At 35.4% G+C, this 17,740-nt stretch overlaps 1 pseudogene across 1 annotated transcript in view; it reads left to right on the top strand.

Annotated features, from left to right (window-relative positions):
* The window catches only part of LOC146936851 (putative disease resistance RPP13-like protein 1 pseudogene), a 54,021-nt pseudogene that overhangs the window by 30,951 nt on the left and 5,330 nt on the right, over positions 1–17,740 (top strand). The gene's annotated exons all lie outside the window — the stretch shown is intronic.

The following is a 17,740-nucleotide window of genomic DNA, read 5'->3' as shown; positions in this document are numbered from 1 at the left end:
AGCTTCATCCTGAGTGCTTGCATCTTCCTCCAAGATGTACTCAGCTACTATATTGGCTAAGATTTCAGGGTTGCTTTCTTTAAAGATGGGAGGAAAGTCCCTGATTATCTCAGTCTCAGCAGTTGTCATCTCTAACCACTTTTCATCTTTAGGGGCTTCTTTGAAGAACTTCATAGAGTGTAAGCTCCTGCTACTGATAGTCCTTTCAGCAGTAGAGACTTTGAAACATTTATCAGAAGCACTCCTTGTCCTTTTTAAGAACTCCAGCACCCTTCCTTGATTAAAGATTTCAGACAGCAATCTTCCATAGGGTACTTGTTTTCTTCCTCTTGTAATGCTTTCGTTTATGGCCCAGCAGAGATGATCCATTACATATCTTGGGAAGTTTATCTTTTCCAGAATAGCCATGAAGTAAATTGCTAGCTTCTGTTGATTGTTGGGTTGGTCAGATCCTCCTGCTCTTTGAAAGAAGCAATCATTACTGAATTTCACCAACATCCTGTTGTGAATCTCCATTTCAGAAGGCTTTGCATCTTTCTTCCCACCCAAAAGAGTGTTGTAGTAACCTTGTAGCAGGACTTCTTCCTTCCTGACTATTTCTTGGAATCTTCCCTCTGCATGCCTTCTACAAGCTTTTGCTATAACTTCCTCAGTGATGGTTATAGGAATGCCCATCACTTCAGACCTTATTTCTAAGCTGTCAAATGATGTAGGATTCATATCCATGATCATTTTCCCTTTCTTTGACCCAGCTTGTTTGCTTACGACTATTGCAGGCTTTTCATTGTATACTTCAGCTTTTAACCAAAAGTCCTTGACCAAGTTCACATATGTTGGCCCATTTAGCATTCTGAAATACTCAGACAGCTCCTGTGTCTCTATTAAACCTTCCATGTTTACTTCGTACTTCTTGAGTGAAGTAAAATCCACTGGTGACTCTATTTGGACTATCAAGGATTCCCATGGAATATCCATAGTCTTTTCTTTGTAGATGAACCCAGATTCTGATACGCTTTGCTTGTTTGATGTAGATTCTGAAACTTTTGAGCTTGATGATGCCATTTGATGATTGACGAAGATTTGAAGAAGATGAAGATTTTAGGGTTCTAAGTTTGAGAGAATGCGCTTACTTCGCAAAAGGTTTGAGAGCAAATGTGTTTGTTGTGAGTGAGTAGTGTGTGAATTGACAAAGTGTTAAAAGTAAAACGATTGCAATTCAAAAGAGACAAACAAACATAACATTAATGACAAAATTGGGGGCGCGTGAAAAGTACTTTCAAAGCTTTAAAATCATCATTGCCCTTTTTAGTTATACACCAACACATACAGGCCACGTAAGAAGTTCACAGAGTAACTACCAAGTTAGTGGGCCAGACGTTACTTTAAAAAGTAACTCCCAACGTTTCCACTAATTCAACTATTCAGAAGCAACAAATCCAGCTTCTGGACTTCAGATGCTGATGTCATCATCAGAAGCGAGTTTTCCTCAGAACCTCAATAAAGAGCTTCTGATGGACTACCGCTTCTGAACTAACTTCAGAACCTAAAATCCTATTCAGGAGCAAGCAAACATTTAATCAGACACGAAGTGCATGTTCAAATTTTTCTTTATAAAATCAAATCTTTCAACAGTTAAAGGCTTAGTAAATATATCAGCCCATTGATTTTCAGTATCAATGAATTGTATATCTAAAATTCCTTTTTGAACATAATCTCTGATAAAATGGTGTTTGATTTCAATGTGCTTAGCTCTTGAATGCAAAATTGGATTTTTAGACAAACAAATAGCAGCAGTATTATCACAATAAATGGGAATACTGTTAGCAGTTATCTGATAATCTTCCAACTGATGTTTCATCCAAAGTAGTTGTGTACAACAACTTGCAGCTGAAATGTATTCTGCTTCTGCTGTAGACATAGCAATAGTTGTTTGTCTTTTGCTAGCCCAGGATATAAGATTATCACCCAGAAATTGACAATTGCCACTGGTTGATTTTCTTTCAATCCTATCACCAGCATAATCAGCATCACAGAATCCAATCAGCTTATAATCTAAGGATTTCCTATAAAGGAGTCCAAGATTAGTTGTTCCCTTCAAATACCTGAAGATTCTCTTGACAGCTGTCATATGAGATTCTTTAGGATCTGATTGAAATCTTGCACACAAGCATACACTGAATAAAATATCTGGCCTAGATGCAGTGAGGTATAACAAAGAACCAATCATACCTCTATACAGCTTCTGATCTACTTTAGCTCCTTCATCTTCTTTGCTTAAGGTGCACGTAGGGTGCATTGGAGTGTTCATCACTTTACAATCTTCAAGTTTGAACTTCTTCAGAAGCTCCTTTGTGTACTTTGATTGATGAACATAGACTCCATCTTTGCATTGATTGATTTGAATGCCCAGGAAGAACTTCAACTCTCCCATCATGCTCATTTCAAATTCATCCTGCATTAACTTAGAAAATTCCTTGCAAAGAGATGCATTAGTAGAACCAAATATTATATCATCAACATATATTTGCACAACAAGAATATCTTTCCCAAGGGTCCTTCTGAAGAGTGTAGTGTCAACCTGTCCTCTCTTAAAATCATTTTTGATTAAGAAATTACTTAGTCTATCATACCAAGCTCTGGGAGCTTGTTTCAAGCCATATAGTGATTTCTTCAGTTTAAAAACATGGTCAGGATACTTAATATCCTCAAATCCAGGAGGTTGCTTAACATACACTTCTTCTTCTATGACACCATTGAGAAATGCACTCTTGACATCCATCTGATATAATATTATGCCATGATTAACTGCATAGGAAAGAAGTAACCTGATTGCTTCCAATCTTGCAACTGGAGCAAACGTTTCAGTGTAATCAATGCCTTCTTGTTGACTATACCCTTGTGCAACAAGCCTGGCTTTGTTTCTTGTTACTTCACCTTGCTCATTCAGCTTGTTTCTGAATACCCATTTTGTTCCAATAATGTTCTTGTGCTGAGGTTTGGGTACCAGATCCCACACATCATTTCTTTGAAATTGATTCAACTCTTCTTGCATAGCTAGGATCCATCCATCATCTGAAAGTGCTTCATCAACTGTTGTAGGTTCAATCATTGAGATTAGTCCAATCATTGACTCTTCTTGTCTGAAATGTGATCTTGTTCTTCTTGGACTATCTTTGTTTCCAATGATTAGCTCCTCAGGATGTGAAGACTTGTGTTTGAATGTGTTTCTGGGAGGATCTTCTTGATGTGAGCCATCTTGTGCTTCATCAGAAGCAGTTTCATCTTGCGCTTCTGATGTGGGTTCAGCTTCTGGACTATCTTCAGACTCAGCTATCTGATCAGGTTCTGGAGTAGCTTCAGGAACCTGTATCTCTGCAAAACTTTCACCTTGCTTTGAAGTTTTATCTTCAAGCTCCTTGTCATCAAATTTAACGTGCATAGATTCTTCAACACAGAGTGTCTCTGAATTATACACTCTGTATGCCTTTGACCTTTCAGAGTAACCTAAAAAGATTCCTCTTTGGGCCTTGGCATCAAATTTCTTTAGGTAGAGCTTGTTGTTCAGAATGTAACATGTACATCCAAATTGATGAAAGTAAGAGATATTGGGTTTTCTTCCTTTAAAGAGTTCATATGCTGTTTTCTCCAAAATAGGTCTAATATAGATCCTGTTTTGAACATAGCATGCTGTATTCACTGCTTCTGCCCAAAAATGTTTTGGTAAATTGTTTTCATGAATCATGGTTCTGGCCATTTCTTGTAAAGTTCTATTCTTTCTCTCTACAACTCCATTTTGTTGTGGTGTTCTAGGAGAAGAGAATTCATGGAAAATTCCATGTTTTTCACAAAAAGCTTCAAATGGCTCATTTTCAAATTCTCCACCATGATCACTTCTGACTTTCAAAATTTTTGATTCTTTTTCAGATTGAATTTGAGTGCAGAAGCTACTGAATACATCACACGCAACATCTTTACTCTTAATGAATTTCACCCAAGTCCATCTGCTGTAATCATCAACAATGACTAATCCATATCTACTTCCATATAAGGATGCAGTACTCACTGGTCCAAATAAATCAATATGGAGTAATTCTAAAGGTCTTGAGGTTGAAACAATGTCTTTGGTTTTAAAAGATGATTTCACAATTTTCCCTCTCTGACATGCACCACAAAGTGCATCTGAATGATAGTCAATGTCTGGTAGCCCTTTCACAAGTTGTAACTTACTAAGCTTAGAGATTAACCTCCAGTTAGCATGTCCCAACCTTCTGTGCCACATCCATTTCTTATCATTCACTGATAGTAGGCAAATCACCTTCTGATCAGCCAGTTCAGAAAAATTGATTTTATAGACATTGTCAACTCTCTTTCCCTTGAACACAATGGATTTGTCTTCCTTGTTGATTACTGTACAGTTGGGTTTTTCAAAAAGCACATCATAACCATTATCACAAAATTTACTAATGCTCAAAAGGTTATGTTCAAGACCATCTACCAACCATACATTATTAATTGAGGTAGAGGAATTACCAATAGTTCCTGTACCTATGATCTTGCCTGACTGGTTGCCTCCAAATTTCACATTTCCTCCCTCTTTCATTGTTAGGCTGAGGAACATGGACTTGTCTCCTGTCATGTGTCTTGAGCAACCACTGTCTAGGTACCATGATCTTTGCTTTGGCACTGCTCTTAGACATACCTGCATCATTGACATTTTTAGATTTAGGTACCCATTGTTCTATGGGTCCTGGAAGGTTAGTACTTAAGGCTTTACTCTTCACTTCTTGTACCTTGTGCTGTGAGTTGGGTTGCTTCTGATTAACCATCACCTTAGGTTTTGGTACTTCAGAAGCAGTAACTGTCTTCTTCTGAAACTTAGACTTCAGAACCCCAGATTTTGGTTTCACCAGACTCTGAGGAATAGGTTCTGATCTTTTCAGGATCCTAACCTTTGAAGTCTTGGAATCAGATTTGATCATAACCTTTGACTTAGAGTTCTTTGGCTTTGAAGTAATCTTAGCCTTAGAACTAGAAGCTTCAGGTTCTGATTGAACAACAGTTTCCAACTCAGCACCTTCTGGTACAAAGAATGTTTTCAGACCTTCCTTGATGCATTCACAACAAGACTTTAGATTGGTTTTATCAAGTTTCACTTCTGGAAAACCAATTCCTCTGCCATTGTTCTTGTAAATGCTATAAATCATAGAAGCTACTCTGCTTCTGTCAATGCCAGATATAATGAAATCTTCAAGAGCAATTTCATGATTACTTAAAGGTTTTTCATTACACTTTTCTTGTAGCTTCTGACATAAGAACCTGAGCTGGTCTTCATATGTTTTACACATGAAGTCAAAGCCCCTAAGTCCTTGTTCAGAAGCTTTCAGATCCAATAGAGTTGATTTTTGCTGTTGTACCAAATCAGCATATTTTTCTTTTAAATCCTTCAACTCATTGGTTCTCACTTCAAAATGTGTAAGAAGTTCTTTAAGTGACTCAACAAGTTCATCTCTGGGAATTTTGGAATATACCTCATTTTCATCTTCTGAGTCTGAATCTGATCCAGCTTCTGAAGTTGCTGTTGCTACCAACCCAACAGCTACCTTTGCATCTTCATCAGCTTCCTCTTTATCAGATCCAGATTCACTACCCAAATCATCCCAGGTTGCCATTAAACTCTGCTTAATCTGCTTCTTGAATTTGCTTGGTTTGAATGTAGACCTCTTTGACTTGTCCTTTGACTTTTCTCTTTGAAGATCAGGGCATTCAGCAATGAAGTGTCCAGGCTTCTTACAGTTGAAGCATCCCTTCTGATCTTCTTTCTTTGAGCTTCTGGAGTTACCCCTTCTGGAGAGAAACTTTCTGTTCTTCTTGGCCAGATATTGAAGTCTGTTTGAGAGCATGGCCATTTCAGCAGCATCTGGTTCAGAGTCTGAACTTGACTGTTCTTCCTCTTCAGATTCAACCACTTTGAGAGCTTTTGATGACTTGCCTTTGGATGGAAGAGCTATTGATTTACTCTTCTTAGTAGACTCATGTTCATTAAGACTTAACTCATGAACTTTGAGAGAACTAACAAGATCTTCGACACTTAAAGTGTTTAAATCTTTAGCTTCCTCAATGGCAGTCACTTTTGGTCTCCATCTGGCAGGTAAGCTTCTGAGAATCTTGCTTACATGATCAGAAGCAACATAGCTCTTCTTTAGAATCTGTTGCCCAGAAACTAAGGTTTGAAACCTTGAGTACATCTCCTCGATAGTTTCATCATCCTTCATCTTGAATAACTCATACTGATGTACAAGCAGGAGAGCCTTTGCTTCTTTGACCTTCTTGCTCCCTTCATAATTTGAACAGAGAGAAGCAAACATAGCTTTAGCAGTGGATTTGTCACTCATCTTCATGTACTCTGCTTTAGGTATGGCAGTGACAAGAGCTCCTCTGATAATATGATGCTTCTTGTAAAGTTTCCTCAGTTCTGGAGTATGTTTCTTTCTATCCACAGCAGCTCCTTCTTCATCAAGGACTAAATCACCAACACCATCTTCCAGAATATCCCATAATTCTTCATCCAGGCTCATGATGTAACTGTAAAAGTTGGTCTTCCACCAAGAGAACTCTTCAGCATCTCCATTGAACTTTGGAACTTTTCCAACACTGGTTTTCTTACTATCACTATAATCATGTGAGACATGTTTATAGCTAGTATCACTAGAACCAGAACCATTAGGAGGAGGAGTAGTCATGTTCTTCTCAGATCTTTGACTGTTGCACGGTTAAGTGTTACACAACAGACCAAGGCTCTAGATACCAATTGAAGGTGAGAAAAACACAAGAAGGGGGGTTGAATTGTGTTTTGAAAAATTCTTCGTTTCTCTAAACAACTGAATACACTGATCAGAAGCTAAGTGAGATAGCTTCTGAAGTGATGATCAGAATCTAAATGCAGCGGAATAAAACAGAGAGAGAGAAGAAGAACGACACAAAGCAATTATACTGGTTCCTTCCACAATCCGGAAGTAGTCCAGTCCCCCTTGCACTTCCAAGGAGATTTCACTATGAGTAATATCTGATTACAAATGCTCAAGCACACAAGCAAGAGACTTCCAATGCTCAAGCACACAAGCAAGAGACTTCCTTTGCTCAAGAACACAATCAAGAGACTTCCTGCTCAAGCACAACTGCAAGAGACTTCCTAACTAAACAAAATTACACAGAAAATTGTTTAAGTTTGAACACTTGATATACAATCAGAGGTGCTCACAATACAAATCAGATACAGACTCAATGGACTTAAGAATTTCTAAAATATGACTTTGAGACACAGAAATTCTAAGTGAATGCAGAACAATTTCAGCAGAGGTTTGGTACTTGTGAAAATCTTGTGAGTCTTTCGTTCAGCGTTCTTGCATTACCAATTCTCTAGGTCTTCACTCCTTTATATAGAGGTGTGAAAGAGACGTTGTGAAATTGCCAGCACACCAAAGAGTCGTTGTTGAAGCTTGATCTTTCACCAATGATCTTTTGCCTGATTTGGTTGTTGTCCTATGAAGAACAAATTTGAAATCCATTCCTTATCCAAAGGAACATCTATGCAGGCGAGACCGTATTCTGGAGCTGTTTTCTTGTCTTGAAGCGCAGACACAAAACAGAGTAGTGGAGAACGTGGTTGTACAATTCGTACAAAGTACAATGTCAACGCTTTCGTCCAAATTGCAAACACACGCCTTCAAACACCTTTGAAATGACCGTTGCAAGCTCCACTAATCCTTTGTTTGTGTTTTCGAATCCAATAGACAGCTTTTGCATTGATAATTCTTCAATTCTTGATTCTTTGCAAATCCAGTTGATATTCAGCTTCTGGTGAAATGGCTTCTGATGAGGCAGCTTCTGATGATGCAGCTTCTGATGGTTCAGCTTCTGATGAGATGACTTCTGCAGCTTCTGATGATGCGGCTTCTGATAATGTGGCTTCTGGACCTCTTGTCTTCAGAAACACTATTCTTCAGGAGCAGCTTACTTCAGGAGCGCTATTTCTTCAGGAGCAGCTTGACTTCAGGAGCGCTTTTTCTCTTCAGTAGCAAGTTGCCTTCAGGAGCGTCCAAGCTTCAAATTTTTTGTTGTTTCCATAGCTCTTTATTTGCTCATTCAGAACCAATGATGATGTAACTTTATAATTATGGTCCTGTACACTTGAACAAATATTAGCTAGTCCAATTTACAATTTTTAATACCTTGTTATCATCAAAACTCTTTAAGGTTCATTGTTAAACACATTTTGTTCCAACATAAGGGAGAACTCCTCTCGTTATAATAAGATTTTCCTTATTTTGAGTTGTCACAAAATGATCTCAGATCAACCAACAATTTCACGGACATCTTGAATAACCTCTGGACCCACTAATTTAGACCCTCAACCTCAAACAATCTTATATGAGACATACATCGTCTTTTATACAATGCTTCAAAACGTATCACTTTACTAGTAGATTGGTAGCTACTTATATTCAAATTCCATCATAGGCAAACATAGGTTCCAATTCCCTCTAAGATCAAGAAACAGAAGCACATAGCATATCCTCTACATTTTGCATAGTTTTCACAAATTGACCATCAATCTTAAGTTGTACTAAGATTCAAATGGGTTTTCAATTCATATTTGAAAGACTTCCAAAGCTCAACAATAAATTCAGTTTCGCGGTTAAAGATAATGGGCAACAACATGCCATACAAGGTGACAATCTCATTTAACATAAATTCTAGCATACTGAGGTATAACATTAGAAGTCTTCACAATTAAGAAATGTGCAGACTTAGGCATCTAGTCTATAATCACCCACACTGAGTCACAACCTTTTTGAGTTAATGGCCTTGAAATGAAATCCACAATAACACATTCACACTTTAATAGTTGAAGTAAACTTGCAAGTTGTTGGTACTCAAGATTTACTTGCTAGCACACCAAACACTTAGAGACATAATCTGTTACATTCCTCTTCATTTACTTCAAGAAGTACAATTATCTCAAATCTTAGTACATCTTATTAGAACCTTTATGAATAATACGAATGATTTGTCTCTTCTAATATTTTCCGCCCTAACTCATCCACATTTCGGACATACAATCGAGGCTTCAACCATAAAACACCCTCGAAATTAACTAAGAAGCTTATAACTTTATCGTTCCACACATTATATACCACCTATACCAAGTCTAAATCTTGACTTTGAGCCTCCAAAATATCATTAACTATGGTGGGATGAATTTGAACATGGGATAACATTGTCCTTGAGTGATCAAACTCAAATTGAATTACACTTCCAACAAGTAATTGTAATTCTCTAATTACGGCCTATTCATTTATGATAACCGTATGAAATTCTATTAATCCAAAATCAAATAATATTTCTGAATTCAATGTCACCAACGTAACTAATATATTACTCTTAGCTTGTTTAACTAAACTGTAATAAGATGAACTAAATTTATTAGGGAAATTTTTATAACACCTTTTAAACTATGAGTTTATCCTTCTGGTATAACCTTACTACTAGCCATCACATATCTAACATTTAGAAGCAACATGAATATCATTGTACGTGAAAATCATTATCATGAATAAGAATAGTTCTAATCTCAATGTTGTAAAGATGTGAAAATAAGATTTCAAGCCTTTAGAAAATATATCGCCGAAAATCATAACAACAGTCTTTAAAAGTATATTGCCGAAAATATATTTTAGACAATATATTTTAGAGGCTTTTATTATGATTTTCGGCAATTTATTTTTTTAAGGCTTGTAATGTTATCTTTATGTGTTTACGATGTTGGACTTTTCGTAGAAGCATACCTATTTGATTGGAAATATATACCATTTGTGGATTTTCATGCGTATAAAGGGTTGCGGATTATTAGAATTTTAGACGGTTACTATTTTTGTAAATTGACATTAGATTTGAGAAAGTAAATAATCGTGCCCTTGTGTATTTCCCTTCTAGCTGGTGGTGGTTGTTATCTCTCACTAAGTCCTTGTGACTTACTCTTTCATTTTCTATTTTTTTTTCAGATTCAGAATGCAGTTGAGTAGCAAGTTGCTAACATACTCAGAGTCTCAACATTGTTGCTCTTGTGGTAGGCTTCCTTTGGTGGAAGACTCTTTTGTTTATGTTGAGTCGGTATATCTGCAGCTATTGGAAGTATATGATATTTTGTTTATAACTGTACAAACAGTGTCACTTTTTAAATTCTAGCTGATATGAACAGGATTTACATCTTGGAAAATATTGAAAATACAGATGATACTTTGTCGAAATTTCGGTGGATATTATTTTGAAATGAGTACTTTGGAAGTTGTTTAAATTATAATTTTCTAGTGTTGTCAATAGGCTTGCCGGACTAGGATGTTCTAGTTCGTGCGCCGGTCACGATTTTAAACAACAATGTATGTGCCAGAAACTTCAATTCGAGCATCTCAAGTCAAACTTTGAAGGACAAAACTAGTTGTCTTAGTTAATCGAGTACATAATTATATATCAAAGATTTTAAAAATCAAAAGACAAGATATATGGATAGATAATGCAACTCACCTGGTTGTTTTCAATTTGCAAGGAATTTGTCTCAGAAAAAAATATCAAGGTAAGCAGAATACTCAATTGGCTCTCCAAACTTAGAATTGGCGTATTGGTGGTATAACGCATGCGTGTCTAAGTATTGACCAAAAGCTTCCTGAAACAGCGGTATTCATTCAATTAGAAACAGCAATGAATTACTGTTGTTTTTGGATTTTCAAACTGTTGTATTTGAATTTCCAAATTTTATTATCTACCGAAGTTGTTACTAGGTTGAGTCACGACCAGGTCGCTCTCTTTAAGACGTTTCGTGGCACTACCCAAAATTGTGCAAGGTAGACTATCAACCACGCCGCCTCCAGGATAAAACAAGCCCAGCTACAACTGTGCGGTTAACTACTGCACTGTAGAAAACCGTTCGAGAATTACACCTTCAAATATGGTACTAAGACCACTCTTTAATACTGAAACCACTTTAATATGGTATTATTACCATTCTATATGGTGCTAAGACCACTCAAATATGGTGTTTCCACCATTCTAACTTTTAAGTTCTCCAAACTTTCAATATGGTACTACGACCACTCAAATATGGTGATACCACCATTTCTCCTCAAATAGAAAAATATTTAAATAATTTATATACTGTTAAGATCATTCATAATTCCGACGGGACATTATTATTACGAAAGGGACTATGATCTTAATAGTACTCTTTATTCCGAAGGGACATATATTATCGAAAGGGACTATGAACTTAAGACCATTCTTAATTCCTAAGGGACATTAAACCGAAAAGGGACTATGGTCTTAAGAACACTCTTAATTCCGAAGGGACAGAAAGGAGTAGAAAAAGGAGAAGGACTTGTTAAACAAGTCGAAGGAGGGAGAAGAGATGAAAGACTCGTCAACACAAGTCAAAAAAGGGAGAAGAGAGAAAGAGTTCCCGACAACTCAATGAAACTCTTTGGTGTGTGGAATGTACTGTGTGAGTTCTCTATTTATAGAAAAAATTCACAACTAATAAGTGAGAAAACTTTGGGAACAAGTAATACATTACTTTGTCATTAAGTAATTCACATATTAGATCTACTACAAAAATATCTTAATTGAGTACCAAAATATATTATATTTAGTACAAAAATATTTTAGCAAAACTTGGGGACTAAGAAAGCACTTTCTAATAATGATTAAATTAATTATTTAATTTATCATTTCCAAATAATAAAATATATATCAATATATATTTTTCTCTAGTGCTTATGTACCCCTATTAATTAGAGGTACACCCCCACTATATAAACACTACTAATGTGTGTGTTCCATCCGATGTGGGACTTCCACTTTTTTCAATTCACACAACACTAGTTCTACCCAACATGAGAATTTGTGTTTAGTCTTTTTAACTCAATTTCCACACATGTTCCAACAATTACAACATTTGCAGCTCCAAATTTCAAAGAATATCCGATAAAAGATATTCTTACCATAGTTTATTTTCTGGATCATCCAAGGTATGACCTCATCATTCTAGCATTAAAACTCTTCATAAGGCTGCACGTATATAGAAGTTAGATCTTGAAGCATAATGTTTATTTTAGTCCGACAGTCAAAACTTCAAAACAAGAAAAGATCTATCGAGAATAAAATAAAGTCATCCACTTTTAATATAGAGCTAGGCTAGTAAAACTTTTAATCTTGATGCATATGCTCATAAACTGCATGAGCAAAGTAGTCATCCACTTCATCTTCCCAAGTATCAATTACACTTTCTAAAGGAACGGGGAGATAAGAAAATGATCATATCATTATTATTATAAGTTAACACAAAGATAACACGGCAATATGAGTATGATGTATGTTAAATTAAATTACTAATCTATCTATCTAGTAAATTGTATTGACACTGATAGAGGTAGAGCATACCTTACTTGACCAAGTCCTGTTTAGCACTAGTGAACCCTGCAAAAGAAAGGTACATACATTTTCAAATAGTGAATAATATCCAGTTATCTGGCTTAAATTTAAAGCCAATTTTCTGCATGTATAAATTACCTGCTGGTTGGGAAAAATGCTAACATCTTCCAGGATTCCCCATTGTTAATATAGTTTCTACATCTTTATTTCCTTGAGGCGTGTTAGACACCTGCAAAGACAGTCACGGATGATGCCATATCCAATATGTGAATGCATGAAATTTTAAAATTACAGAAGTAAAACTTTGATATTGCAGCACAATAGTATTGCAGCACAATGAGGCACATGCAATTGGATTTGCAAACCTTTACACAAATCTCTAATATGAACAACATATGAAAGGTTCACAACAATAGAACTACCTACATTTAATTGAGAAAGAAGTAGAGAACAAGTCGAGTATGTCGAAATCAGTATATTCTATAACTAAAATGCAATACTGAAATATATGAACAAATCCTACATCTGTCTTTCTTTACCAAAAACAATGGCAGATCTTACGTCTACTTTTTATCCATTTAAAAACCGACATGTCGCACACTATATTCGCCACTACTTCTCAACACAAAACATTGTAAAATATAATTTAGACACAAACACAAACCATCAGAACTTCAAATCTATGTGAAGTGAATGGATTCAAAACTTAAGATCACAAATCAGAGACAAAAACATAAAGCAAGACTAGAATTACATAATTATTTCATCTATTAAGCACAAAACTAATTAATGTTGAAATAAGCACTTATTTCAAGCTTACTTCACAAATTAATAGCCTGTTTAGATTGACTTAAGTGAACTTATTTACAGAAATAAGCACTTATGAGACCGTTTGTAAGACTTAAAGAATCAACTTATGATGTTTCCATGTGTTGTTTTTTTAGCTTATTTACATAAGCTCTTTGAGATAGCTTTTGAAAATAACTTATAGCTTATCTACAAACCTTTTGACAGCAGTTTGTTATAACTTATAACTTATTGTCATTTTGAATGCCTAAATCCGTATTCACACACATGTTAAATTGCAAAATCAAATCAAACATAGCAATTGCAACTGAAAATCAAATCTAGGAAAAAGCTTCAACTCATCCACAATCATAATCTCGTTATTCATAATCAATCACTCACATATAATGTTGTAATATTCATAATCAATCACTCACATATAATGTTGCAATATTCAGAACAAAAAATTGAGTTAAATAATCATAAAATACGAGTTAAGCATAGTTTTAGATACCTCAAATCAACGACAAATCAGAGAAAATGCGGCGGCCTCGGTTGCAAAACGGAAAACGCTTTTGATGTGAGATCGAGGAAAAGTGAGAACCAAAGATTCAGTGCTGAATCAAGGATTCGGTGAACCAGGAATGAATCCGTGATGGTGCATGCAATGTTGAATCCGAGATTTGATGATGAAGAAATTGTGAATAAATCGACGATGGTGATGGATCGGAGATGGGAGATTGGAGAGATGGGTGGAGATCGGCGCTATGGTGGTGCTGCGGTGGTGTTGCAGTGGTGATCGGCGCTCCGGTGGTGCTACGGTTGAGATCGGTGACGGTGAGAGAATTTGTGTTTAGATCGTGAAACGGTTCACAAATGTGTTATGTGAGAATGTGTTTTTTTTTTAACAAAAAAGATTTTGACAGAAAATTAATTTAAATATGAAAAATCTAAATAAAACTAATTTCAGTTAAATGGTAGCTGATTATTTTGATATTTGCTACCATTATGTTCCATAGCACAGTTATCCTAGCATATCTTATATTTTCTTGTAGTGTTTCTATGTCAGAGAGGTCTTTGGATGAAATTAAAAAGACTATAGCGAACTACATGCGCCCAGTTGTGGCTAATGCCAATGCCGCTACCCGTATTATGGATAATCTATTATAATCCAATTGTCGCATAACAACATTTCCTTTGAAATTACATTTTTTCAACGGGAATATTGTTACGCACCAATTGGTTTGTAATAGATTTTCCATAGTAGGGGTAGTTGCTGTGAAGCCCCGATACTTCAAAATGAACGACGTATTGTATCCCCTGCGTATCCTGCACCGATACCTGTCTGATACTTCCGGATACGTATCTGATGAGTCTTTATTTAGTCTATTTTTATGCATTATTTAGTTTTGTTCTAATTAGATTTAGTTTTATTTTATTTAAATAATATTTCCTTTTTGAATCTTTTTTACTACAATTGCATATTTTATATTTTAGGAACGAATATATGATGGAAGGTGTCTTGGAGCAAAAGAAAGGAGTCTGGAGCTGATTTGGAGCAAAAATACGAAAGATTCAGAACAAAAATATAAAGCCCCCAAGTCAGAAGCTTGGCACGGCCCGTGCCAATATGTGGCACGGCCGTGCCACCTCACAGAAGGCCTTTTGCTGCTTTTTCTTCGGGCCCAAGTTACTCTGTTGTAGTTTTACCGATTAGCCCTTATAGTTGCTTAGATTTTAAGTCAATTGTAAAACTATAAATAGAGTAGCACTCCATCATAAACATTCATCTTTTGTTCTTGGAATAAAAGTTCACTTTATTGTTTTTATTCTTCTTCTTCTCCTTCTTCTCTATGTCTACAATGAACGTTAGTGAGTAGACACTTCTTTGTCTTGGGATTGTCGGGAAAGTCTAATGACATAATCCTAACGAACCAAGCTTTAACCCTAATTCTATGTAACCCTAATTTCTAATTTAGATTCACCGTTTTAACATGGATTAACCATTATCAAACTGTAGAAGCGAAAGTGGAGGGTTTGATAATTGTTAATCCATCATCCCAAACATCAATTCATAAAGCGAGAGCGGAGCTTTGATGTTGGAACAAGTGAATCTAGACAATAATTGCAAAGGCAGCGAAATAGTCTTTGCAATTATTGAGACACAAGTAATTTCAATCCTTATAAGCATCTTCTAGTAATCAAGTCAGCGAAATAGGCTTGGTTACTAGAAGTAAACTCTCACCGGACTTTCATCAGAAAGGTGAGTGGCTAAAGGGAAACCGGTCTTTAGAAATTAAGGTGTAAACCATGGAATTAGAAGTTAAAGTCTTGTCTAGTGAAAGATTTGTTATTATGACAAACCAATAATCCCAAGGCTCTTTTATTATTATTGTTATTTACCTTCAGCAACTAAACCTCCCTTTTTATAATCTTTCTTCTTTTCTAATCATTCTCTAAAAGTTAATCGAATTCATAACTCCCTAGCGGAACGATACTCTTTTACTACTATTACTTCGATAAACCGTGCACTTGCGGTTTGGCTCTATCAGTATCAGGAGAGTATCCAAAGATTAAATTTATTTTTAAAAAAAATAATTATCCGATACTTCCCGATACGTATCAGGAGAGTATCCGATAATTATCCTACACTGATACTTCCCGATTAATGTTAACTAAAATAACTTAATTCTTGAGTATTGATGTGTTCTTTTTTGGATATAGTGCTTCTTTTTTTTGATCGATATAGTATAACATTAACAATGTTCCTTTTGGATATAATATAGCACTGATGATGCTCTTTTTGGGATATATTGTGTATGGAATTGACCAATCATCACTCTCTTAATCGTCGATGTTATTTATATTTATGTTGATGTGCTACCAGCCTATGACTGGTTTATTTTGTTTGTTAATATATTTGCATATTAAAAAAATTGTTATAATTATATTGTATATTTAATTATATAATTTTTTTAATTAACGTATCTCAGCCGTATCATATCTTGATTTTTGAAATTTTTCCGTATCGGCGTATCGATGCAGTATCGTATCCGTATCGTATCTCGTATCCGAGCTTCATAGGGTAGCGGCAATGACATCAGACACCACAACGTGTTGGCCCATGTAGTTCCCTATTGCCTCTTTAATTTCTTCCAACGATCCCTCCAGCCTAGAAATTCTATGTTTGACTTCATGCTCACATGTTGACAAATTTTCCAAAAATATATGTGAAATATATGTAAGAAAGTATTACTTATAAACTATATTTTACATATAAACTATATGAATTGACATTACAAATTAGGGATTTGCTAGAACACACCCACTAGTTTTTATGTGGGAGTGTTTTAGCAAGCTACACCTTAAGGTGTATTTAACTACTTTTTAGTTATAACTTGCTAAAACACACCTTCTAAAAAATAAGTGGGTGTATCCTAGCAAATGCCTATAGGAGTTGTTAACATACACCCACTTATTTTTTAGAAGGTGTGTTTTAGCAACATTCACCTTAAGGTGTATTTAACAACTTTTTAGTTATATCTTTGCTAAAACACACCTTAATAAAAATTAGTGGGTGTATCCTAGCAAACCCCTACAAAATTAATTACCTTATCATAATCTTTTTGAGTTAGTATCTAACAAATTGAAAACTGTATATACTTTATTACTCCTCCTTGTGCTGCAGACCTTTGGAGAAACTGAAGGATTGGTTGCTATGTGAAAATCTATAAGCATAGTGAATTTACCGAAATATACAACAGTTAGCTACTTTATGTCTTAATGTTATAGATTGTGTTTGATTGAAGTTAATTATCAAAACAGAAACTTTGGTGATTTAACAAGAATAAATAAGTAGATTAAGTATGATACAATTTATAATAATTAGGATTAATAAAAAGAACTTTCACATTTGACTTTAAATTCTGAAGCTTATTCAAGTACAGATCTTTTCTTAACGGCAAAATAGTGTTATGAAAATATTTCCACTAAAAATTTATCTGTTATCATAACCAAATTTTTAATAAAAGACTTACACTGATGCAAATTGAGTTCACAGTGATCAAAGTATTTTGGAACATGAGTAACTCACATTTTTTCTTTATGATATGAACTAGATTTTTCTAACTTCATTATTCTAAACAAAACGATCTACTCCGTTTTCTGATTAAAAGCTTTTTGATCGTGTGATCAGGTCGTTTTTCGACTTTCGTTTCTTTGCACTCCTTGCTGGGCTGGCTCACACCTCTGCTTTCTAAATGTATGCCTAGTTTCTCAACACCTTTAATAAAGGATCAGAAAGGTGCTATACTGTTGTTGTTATGTTACCATAGAAAGATCAAGGGCTTGTTTGGATTAGGTCATTATCTACTGGCATATGCATTTGTCAGACTATTGTAAAGAGCTGATGGGAACAATTTATGACATGTATATAAGCTGTTTTCAAGTTATTTCTATAAGCACTCTAAGAGGG

Source organism: Medicago sativa, chromosome 3 (assembly GCF_051527215.1).
Source record: "Medicago sativa cultivar Bolivia chromosome 3, Bolivia_mono, whole genome shotgun sequence".
Taxonomy (NCBI): domain Eukaryota; kingdom Viridiplantae; phylum Streptophyta; class Magnoliopsida; order Fabales; family Fabaceae; genus Medicago; species Medicago sativa.
Note: the sequence above shows the minus strand (reverse complement) of the source record. Positions and strands in the feature narration are given on the sequence as shown.